The following is an 11,132-nucleotide window of genomic DNA, read 5'->3' as shown; positions in this document are numbered from 1 at the left end:
TGGGCTATGATTATGAGGCGTGTCTCAACCGAAAAATGCCTCTGCACTCAATTGGATATTCCTATGACCAATCAGAGCAACGGAGTATGTGACGTATGTTGAAATGACGTCTTTTGCAGCCTGACCGAACTGCTTGTTATTTCGAGCAAACGTACATCAACACCTACTATGTTTACAACATTTCATTTATATCACAACATTAAGTATTTACTAAGTCATACATTAAGACTATCTCTTACCATTTGTACATTAGGTGAACTTCATCCACGACGATACCCATTACGTTTGCTTGAAAAATATCGGAGCCTAGCATGTCCCTCCACTTATTCAGCAGCCACGATTCCGGGGTCTCGAAAAGAAGCTGGCAACGACCGCTAATTATATCCATCTCGTCGTGCACGCCGAGTTGCATTGCCATGATACCCATTTCAGTTGCTTCTTTAACTCGGTCCTCCATAAGTGCGACCAACTTTTGCCGAATCCCGTAGGATGGACGGCAAAAACATCTTTCCGATCAACAACTGCCTTGATCGCGTTTCTCTATTCCTCTTGTTAAATCAATGCTCTGTCGATATCTTTTAGAACAGACTCAATGTCAGAATCCACACATCTGAATTCTACAGCGGCAGCCATTTCGTTGTTAACAGATTCAACACACACTCTTTGGTGACGTGGTTGATTAAGTTACTGTTGACCATCTGTCAATCATCGTATAAAGCCTGCCCTGACAATTTGATTGGTCGACCAGCTTTGGGTCTCGCATAGTAGCTCCTCAACCGAGAAACCCCAGACCGATCTTCCCGTCCTCAAAATTTTGTGGCCGGGGCTAAGATCGGCTGGCACCCAGGCTATGTAACAGGACAAATGCGGATCAAACCATGTTCCAAGCTTCTCGTGCAGAAAGGTAACCAGTGACGTCTGCAACAAGGTGAAGCTTATGGGAGCAAACCTTTACTTCAAGGGACCTTCATCTGCATGTTCCAGATTGTTAAGGACCTTCTGCTCAGGTAGGGACCTCTCTGTGCTCCAGGAGATCAGTATCTCGTAGCACTTCGTGTTCAAGGATGTTAAACTGAATTGGACATTTGCAGCACGGAAAAACTTGACCCGTGGCAGATGCGCCCCCACCAGACTGCTCATTCGACCGCAAATATCAATTTGGTGTATTCTATCAGTAACTATTTACCATAGATGTTTCTCAAATTGCATAAGTGATTTTTTAAATGTTTAACAGATACTACTTTAATTATTAGTGTTATGAGAAATAAGGTTGTCACCTTATTAGAAACAGAAAACCTTCTGCCATAAATTCAACTCAGTCACTTCTATTTTCTATTCTTTGCACTTTACTTTCCATCTTTTTCTATTCTTTAGTATTTTAGGATCATTTAGTAATGTTTTATTTATTCTTGTTTTTCTTTTTTATTTAAATTATATTTTATTACCACTGTGTCTTCCTTGTGTTGATAATACAGTTAAATGTTCTACAAGCCAGAATCTCACAAATTCCTTCAGATAAATTTAAAATTTAAGTACTGTAATTGAATGCTGATTTGTTGATTTATTTAAACTTATTTTACACTCTTTCTGATTTACTTGTTTAATTTCAAACGCGAACATTAAATGACATTTACATGTCATTCAAACGCGAGCGGGAGTAATTGTGAGTTTATATGGACGCAAACTAATATTATGTCGGAGTCCACTGCTTGTTTAGCAAGTAAACATGCTGCACATTTTTGTACGTGTCTATGTTAAAGCTTTCTCTGAATTTTCAGCGCAATTGATGAAATAGGATCGCACAACTTTCACACGATTTCAAAACAAAACTACGGAGATCAGACGCTTTAGCTTTATCAATGAAAGGCTAAAAATAGGGCTGTTCACCGTATGTTCACAGCAGAAGTCAAAAAAAGATGTAAAACTTGTGTTTAATACCTCAGATTAGTAGGGCTGTTCCGAATACCATTTTTTTGAGCTTCAAAGCTCTAGTAGAAATCAAATCGAATATTCGAAGCTTCAGAAGGAGGGGCTGAACATATTCTTCTCTTTAATAAAGGCAGGAATCTCTGTGTGTGTGTGTCTGTCTACAGTTTTATTATGTGGCGGATGTGTTGCTGTGGACCCAAGAGAGTGTAGTGCCTTTTTTCGTGCAATATGGACATGTGACACGTTTAGAATTAATAAACTTTAAAAATACTACAGAACAGCGCAAGCCGGAAGCGGCGTGCCTGTCACGCGTCCTGCGAAAGAAAACACAAGAGCAATAATTTTAATAAGGTAGCCTAACATTTTTCTAACAAACAAACCCGTATCAGAAATTAGCAGCACAGCAATTACTGACAACGTAAAGGGTAGGCTATTTAAATAAAACAACGAAAATAAATGAACAAAGTTCAACAAACTGTAATAAAACGGTAGCATACTTTCAAAATCAAGTTTATTTATAACACTTACATCATCCAATATGTTTTATCATCAGTAGAACAATAAAGAAGATATTTTGCAGAAACCCCAGTGCTCCGTCATGCAAGTCAACCGATCCGCACACTTCGAGAGCTAAAACATATATATCCAATACTAAAGTAATTCCCCATAACTCCGTGTGACATATTGACGTCTTGTGAAGCAAATCAATCAGTTTTGCAAGAAACTGAACGTTATTTACAACACATTTAGCGTGAATGCCAAAGCAGGAAGCGCGCTTTACGTTTGAGGCGATCTCTTCTACTGGTGGCGTTTGGTGGCTGTTGATGTTGGTCTCTCTGTGCCACCTATAGAGCGGGAGCGTGAAGCGCACTTACTGCTTGGCAAAAGCTCTGCATTAACGCTGTAAAAATATTTATGTATATATTCGAATCTCAAAACTGAAAATCGAATGTCAACCCACGGAACAAATATTCAAATACTCTGGTCCAGCCCTACAGATTAGATAAATGGGCGGAGAGAAGGCGGTCGCGTGTGGCTGTTCGAACACATTCAACCACATATGCGTTCCGCAACTCCAAAGCGATCCGATCGAAAGTGGTTTTGACTACCTCTGGATTGGTTGAAAGTGGTTGAAAGTGGACGAGCTCAAAACGTTTTCAACACTGTTTACATCTGGCATTAACGTCGTCCACTTGTGATACGATCGACGAAAACGCATGTTAATGCCAAGTGTAAACAGCCTCAAATACACACCTCACCAATGTTTCTTCACCTCTGTTCACACCCTGTCCTTCTCCTCTTTCTCTTAAAAGCCATTCGCACAGCACTTTGATCCCAGAAAATGTTTGTGAAATTGGCAGAGAGCCTTCTGTGTAAACACAAACACACCCCATAAATGTTCTGGGATCGCGCCAGTAAAGGAGACCTAGTAATATTGCTGTAATCTTTATAGACAGTGTTGTGTGTGAACAAAGACAGAAACGAAACTGTAAGTCTTTACAAACAGAAGTTATGGTATAGCTCTTAAAAACTGGTGATTTACATGCAGATTAACATTCATGACCAGAAATGTCTGTAAACTGCACTGAACCAGAAAATGCTGAAGCTGTTGTTAATGTATTGATTGTGATGATTGTGTGTTTCAGGAGTTTATAGTGCTGATGATGTGTGGGGTGTGAATTACAGCTCTTCATACATCTGTGCACTAAAGGGTTCAACGGTGATAATAAACTGCACTTATAAATACCCTACTGGACATCAGATCATCAAAGTGTTCTGGACCAAAACTAATGTTAAAGCAGAAGATGAAGAGTTTCCAGATCTGTCTGAGGACTCTGAATACAGTCAGATGATTCAGTATCTGGGAGATAAACATCACGACTGCACCATGAGACTGACTGATGTGAGAAAGACAGATTCACTGATAAAGACAAATGGATTGTTGTTCCTGGAGTAACTCTTGATATCACATGATGATAATGTGTGTTGAATGACATTTAGATATCTGTGTTGTGTTGTCAGATCTTCAGTTGGAGTCTTCAGGTGAGAAAGTGATGAAGGGACATTCAGTGACTCTTACATGTAAAAGCAGATGCAGTCTGACTGATAGATCAACATTCATCTGGTTTAAAAACACACAGTTATTAAGTGAGAGATCAGACAGAAACAATCAACTCATCCTGCAGTCAGTAAGAAGAGAGGATTCAGGCAACTATAGCTGTGCTGTACAAGGACACAAACTCACATCACCTCATCGATATCTCAATGTCATCTGTAAGTTCATATTCAATAAGTTTATGAAATCCATTTAAAGACTTGATAATACAGATTGATTATGAATGTTTCTCTAGATCCTCCAGAAGAGACTCGTGTGCTGGTGAATCCATCTGGTGAAATAATGGAGGGTGATTTAGTGAATCTGACCTGCGGTGAATCAAATCATACGTTTCATAACTACAGCTGGTTTAAGGTGAATGAAACATCATCTGTTGGATCTGGACAGACGTACAGCATCACTAACATTAACTCCAGTCACAGTGGATGGTTTTACTGTGAGGCTCAGAATGAAGTCGGATCTCAAAGATCTTCTGCTGTTTCAGTCAATGTTAAAGATTTGAATATATCTTTATTTTGAGGTAGGGCTTGTGTATTTTGTGTAAGATGCAAATTATTCAACGTTTATAAAGCAAGTATTTTAAACCAATTTTATAAGTAATCCTTAGGATCATTTAAAACCTGTTATGTTTTTGTTTGACTTTATACTTTAAGTGGAGTTTAATGCAAAGTATGTTAATCACTGAGTTGGGAATATTGACAGCTCTTATATGGCATTTTTAACAAAATAGATCAAAAGCAGTTTTGTATTACCTAGTTTATTAGAACAGAGAGAAAAAAAACATGTATTAGAAAGAATAAAGCATGAGAGATACATTACAGTTTGATGGGATGATTTGCAGGCTTGTTGTCTGAAGAAGAAAAAACAGAAGAGCTCGAAGACGACAAAGAAAAAATATTTAAAGAGTTACCTAATAAACGTAACATGAAAGCATCAAAGGCGTTCCAATGGGCCATTGATGTCACCAAAGAATTGGACTTGAGACCTTGTCTATAAATTGAGGTAGTTGGAGGACTTGGAGAGATCTGGATGCCACCAGCATCTCCATTCTGTGAGAGCCTGAAACTTGTGCTTTGAACTTTAAACTTAGTTGGAGACCGTGTATTTAGTTTTTCATAATTTGGAAAAACATATAACTAACCAACTTGTATTAATAAAACTTATAAAGACAAGAAGAAGTCTGTGTGCTTCTACTTGAACCTTAGCTCAGAGAACACCAACAAGGGAAGTCTTCTGCCAGTCAATATGATCTAATTCAGATTATATGATGTTTTTTGAAAAAGTTCAGGAGGAGCACGTTCAAATAATCCACCAAATAATCTCGTAATTACGGCCAGCTGCTAACAATCATCAATTACCTAATCAGCATTAGCGGAAGTCTATATAGACATGCAGTCAACTCACCCATGTTCCTCGACCGATCTCGGCATGGCCGAGAGGCCTGGCAGCGGCAGAATCCGTAACAAGAAGCGGAAATTAACTCTCCCTTTCGCTCCACTGAACCCCACAGCTTTCCCCAATCCTGCGACAACAGCCGTCAACGACACATGTCGTCCTCGCAGTGTGAGCATGCCTTCACCAGCAGCGCAGACTCAGTCAGTACAGGCTTCTCTCCTATATCTGTGGCCCGATCGTACACTGTAGCACGAGGCTGCCTCCACTACTGTCACAGACCCCAGATGCCTTATTTTCTTCCTCAGCTACCTTCTTCCTCACACATTTTTGGGGCATTTTTTCAATTGGCTTGCTTGCTGTGGTCCAAGCCCGAGTGCGACTATACCAAAATCCCAGCACCCCCTGCAGCGTTGGTCTAGTTTCACACTTACTCGATTAAATTAAACCCCGGTTCACTTAAGAAGCCTCGCATTATCACCAGTGCGCTCATACAGCAGGATTTTAGTCACAATGTAACTCTGCATATTTTTTATGTTTCTGTTGTCATGCAAACCAAGGGAAGCAAAAGCTGCGCATCAGTGTTTTGGAATGTGGAGATTCTCAGTTGGCATGGTGATCATGCGTTGTGGAAACCTATGATCGACTTCATCGACTAAGGTACATTTTAGAGACCGAAGAGAACATGGGTAGGTTTCTTCAATAAATAAATGAAATAATTGCATTTTGTAAAGGAGTTTTGTTAGAGATCAGATTCAGAATGGTTATTAAAACATACACAGAGTTTAAAATTAATTACATTCATTTTTGCTTCAGTTTTCTATAAATTGGGTATCTAGTGGATAATAGTGGAATTACAGATTACTGTAAAAACTCGTCAGGAAAGTATCATTAGCAGGGAAATTATTTCTCTTGAAGCTACAGTCGGCAACTCTGGAGGATTGAGATGATTTTGAATGTTTACAATTTTTATGTCCCTTCCACAATACCACCAAGCAACCTCCCATTAAGCTTGTCCTCATCAGTGCGTGTGCACCAGTATCATTGCCCATTATACTACTGTTTAAATAACAGAGTACACACATTAACAGTCTCTAACACAGTCTGAACATGCAAAGAAAGATAACGACGAACCTGACCCCCCAAACCAACATATTTAGGCAAGCATACTTAGATTATTTAATTAACACTCAGAAACAAAATCAATTGTTGATGAAGCACAATTACCAGTAGAGAAGAAATGTGGCAAACTCTGCATCCAAACGTGAACCCTAGAAAATCTCGTAGATCTCTCCACCTTTTAAATGCAGGTTTGATATTGATCCTAGTTTTATTACGGCACGGTCGCTTTCTATCTTTGTTTCCTTGTGTTCCTTGGTTGTTCCTAGCTCTCAACTAGTTAACAGAGGAATTGAAAGTTTGTTAGTGAATGTTCTCACCGCCATCACACTGCGCTCAATCCAACACACCTGTGAGGCAGACACACGTTATATTGTAACACGCGCGAGGGGGGGGGGGGATCTGTGGCGTGTGCAGGAACTGTGATTGACAGGCAGATTTTACACAGCCCTGCGCTGATTGGACCAGATGATACGGGAGCGGTGGATTTTTGCCAACCAAATAACAGGCACTAGGTGGAGGTAGAAGTGCAGGTTTTTTTCTTAAACAGTCTAATTCAGGGGTTTTCAAACCTGTCCTCGAGGACCACTAGTACTGCACATTTTGCATGTTTCCCTTTTGTGACACACCTCATTCAGTTACCTTACTCACCCAGTTCAGGTCTTGCAGTCTCTACTAATGAGCTGAAGATTTAAACCAGGTGGGTCTTATGAGCAGTGATGGGAGTAACGCGTTACTGTAATTCCACTACTTTTATCAGTAACGAGCATGTAACAAAGTATTTTTTAAAATCAAGTAACGCAATTACAATTACTGAAATTTAAATGAGTTTGTTACTCGCGTTACTCTGTATTTTGTAAAAAAGAACACTTACGGACAAGACATTTCTGATTTAACGTCGCAGGACCATGGTGGGCGGCGCAATGAATCATTAAACTTCATGGCTGACAGTGCATATAGAATGAACATGAAAAATCTAAACAGGAAAACATACCTTTGTTTAAAAATTGTGCGCAAGTCATAATCCATCCGGTCTCATGTTTGTAAATTATCTTTGCCAAGCAATCCCAGTATGACATTAACTTGCATTTGTAGTCCACAAAAGCAATAAATCTGAGAAATGTTATTAACCCCCAGGGGTCCAAAAACTTAAAAATTTATTATGAGCTCCGCGTTGTTTACACGGAGACGCGAGCTCGCGCACATCCATTTGCGATGTGTTTTTAAAGTTCATACTCGCTTACAGAAATGCGTTTAAAACAGAAGCTAGACGATAAGGGGATGGGCATCTGAAAACAGTCATCTGAAAACAGCTTTTTATATAACTAATCATTGCAGATGTTTATTTGAGATACTAATTTAGTTTATGATAGTTTATCTGAATGTAGTGCTATCATTTACCCATCAGTTATGTATGTAAGGGTATTTCTGTGGACAATTTGTGCTGACAGCTGTTCATAACTCTCTTACAGGTCTGCATCTCTCTCATCAGTACAAAACTATGAAGTGGAAAAACATATTCACACTCTTTGGACATAAAGTTATATGGTAACATGAGCCACATGAAGTTTACAGCTCTATTGTTTATCAGTTTCTTATACAAGTTCAGTGTTTTAATAGGGTTTGTTTCCAAATAAATTGAAAATGTCCTACTGACCTTCATTTCTATTTTGATTATATTGTTAACTTCTTAATAAACCTCAAACAAACATGTCCATTTGTCCTCACATTCTTTACTGTAGTTCCCTCCTGCCTCATTATTATGCAGCTCATTATGCGAGCCTTTGTTTGCTAGCTGTCAATCAATCCTTCTCGCATACGGCCACTCTAAACAAAAAGTGTCTTACAATTTCTAAAATAATATATTGGTTTATGTGAATGAGTAGGCAGGATGATTTTCACATCATTTTAAAGAAAAAACTCTAGACTACTAGATTATGTTTAGGAAAGTCTTGTTAAAACATGTTTAGTATGGGTTTTGTGAACTTATATCAGTGACTTAAAAATTTTGCTTTTTTAAAAACCACGCATAAACCTTTTTCTCTCAAAAATACAAACATGTACATACATGTAGCTCATATAATATTTTAGCCCAGTTTGTGCTGAACACAGTGGTATGAGACACTTGCCATTATTATGTTTTAAAGCAACTGAAAAAAGACCAAATGTAAGAGCATGTCAAAACCTCTGACAGTGTCCCAAAATGGTTGGACCCCAGAGGGTTAATTCTTAGATGTTTACATCGACCTTCATGGAAGAGAACGATCCGCGATTGTTGTTTCCAGTAAAATATTCACACTGCGCTGTACAACTGTTAAAACGTGTTAAAACTCCATAGTATGTGTGAGTGCGCTTTAGTTTCTGTTTCACTCGCTCCGTATCTGACAAACAATCCACTCGGTCTGTGTCCGTCAGACAAAACAATCCACGTACTCCGTTTTCTGATTAAATATCTTCCTTTAATCCTGTGTATCATTTAAATCCAACAGAAAACATAAACAAACAATATATGACCAAAGAGTGCACTACCGCCGCAAGCTTCACAAGCTGTGTCCCAATTCCATGGCCGCGCCATGCTAAGCATGCAACCTAAAAAGGTGATCACTCTTTCAAGGTGGAAGCCTCAGAAGTTTGCAAAGAGAACTGAAATGAGACAGTCTAACCTTCGGAGGACCCATAATTTGCGTCAACTGTTGCACGCGCACACCGCACCTGTCAGCAGGACACATCGGAGACGTTTCTGGCTTATTAAAATAAATATGGAATCAGAAAAATGCTAATTTATTTTAAAAAATATGACATGTTGACACAATTGTCTCCAAATTCTTAAAGAGACAGTACACAATTTTAACACACTATATATTTTCAATGTAAACACACAGAATATTTGTCTAAATGGTCTAAATGATATACATAAATAAACTAATCTTACAAATTAATATAATTTCTAACAAAAATATTCAACGGCTGAATCTAAAGCAAAATAGGCTCCTTCAGTATGTGATATATTAGAGTCTTACATGTAAAATAACCCATCCATATTATTTTATTGTTTGACTGTTCAGTCCTGTTCATATTTACATTTAAAAAGCAGACATAAAAGTAACTTAAAAGTTACTTTCCCCAGTAACTAATTACTTTTGATATACAGTAACTGGTAGAGTAATTCAATTACTTTTAAAAGAAGTAACTAGTTAGCCTAGAAATCTAGACGCACCCTAGCGGCCGCAAAATATATTTGCTGCCAGGGTTTAGTCTAGGCACTCACAATACACTTAACAGCTCCAAAAACCAAAATTTGGTCAGGCCAATCACATCGTGTGTAGTGTCTGTGGGGTGGGCTTAACATGATGACGACAGAGCTGTGACGGTTCCTACTTGAAAACAAAGAATGGCTGCTGCTGCTGTGCAGTACTAGTGGTCCTCCAGGACAGGTTTGAAAACCCCTAGTCTAATTTATGTTGTTCTATTGGAGCATAGTGTCGGTTTCAGTGAATATGATCAAAAAAATCTTGCCGACTGCAGCCTTAATTGATGAGATAACTCTTCAATGGCGGGAAAAGAGTTAATCCTTTCAGATGTTGAAAAGCCCGTCTGATATTAACTCTTGATATAAACTGCAGTTTGAGCTTTCAATGTTTTTCACATTCTTCTTCACCATCACAGGTAACAATGATTGAAGTGTTTTATAATCTCATGGAAGAAGCCATAAAATAAACATATCACAATACTGTGTATTGTAAATATGATGATTATTTGTTTATAATGTCCATGTTAACTTGTTTAATTGTGTTTTACCCTGTGATGAATAGAGGGAATTGCACCTGCTCTTGCATTTCCTGTAGGTAGTCATATTAGACAGGAAGTTGTCATGATTTCACAGGAAAGGGACCCAAGTGCAAGGTAACCGTGAACTCAAAAAGGTGTTTATTCAACTCAAAAGCCAATGTGGGGGCAAAAGACAAAACATTAACAGAAAACTCTAAAGGACAAGACTAAGACGAGCACACACTATGACAGACTTGACTCGACTTGATTCTTGACTAACTGATAGACATACAAACAATACAAAACAATCCAGCACAAGACACGACACACTGGGGCCTTAAATAGAAAAAAACTAAACAAGATAACGAGGGAAGCTCAGGTGAGGGGAGTTAACCAATAATAAATAATTAACGAGGAGACAAGAGGGGGACATAAATGAGACACAGCAGCACACAGACCAAACAAAGGCCATGTGCTACCACACAAAAAGTGGGTACCACCACAATCCTGCCACACAGGGACGGATTGGTAATTTGTGCATTGTGGAAAAGTCCAGAACGGCCGTTTACGGAGGGCCGTCGCCCGGCCGTCGGCAAAAAAAGTCTAATAACACAATATGAACAGCCAACCGCAGGGGCACTAATGCGATCAATTATTTGATGCTACGTGTAAAAAAACAAGGAAGAAGAGTCGGCCTACTAGCTACCAGCCGTGATTGGTCCACGGATTCTTGGAATTCGCGAGCCTGAGCATCCACAGCCTGGTCATGATGAGGGACAGACAGAGCTAACTTCACATCAGCAAGAGC

At 39.0% G+C, this 11,132-nt stretch overlaps 1 pseudogene; it reads left to right on the top strand.

Moving 5' to 3' along the window:
• Positions 1–864: 864 nt before the first annotated feature.
• LOC135731343 (B-cell receptor CD22-like) lies at positions 865–4,564 on the top strand (annotated as a pseudogene).
• The last annotated feature ends 6,568 nt before the right edge of the window (positions 4,565–11,132 follow it).

This window comes from Paramisgurnus dabryanus, chromosome 2 (genome assembly GCF_030506205.2).
Source record: "Paramisgurnus dabryanus chromosome 2, PD_genome_1.1, whole genome shotgun sequence".
Taxonomy (NCBI): Eukaryota; Metazoa; Chordata; class Actinopteri; order Cypriniformes; family Cobitidae; genus Paramisgurnus; species Paramisgurnus dabryanus.
Note: the sequence above shows the minus strand (reverse complement) of the source record. Positions and strands in the feature narration are given on the sequence as shown.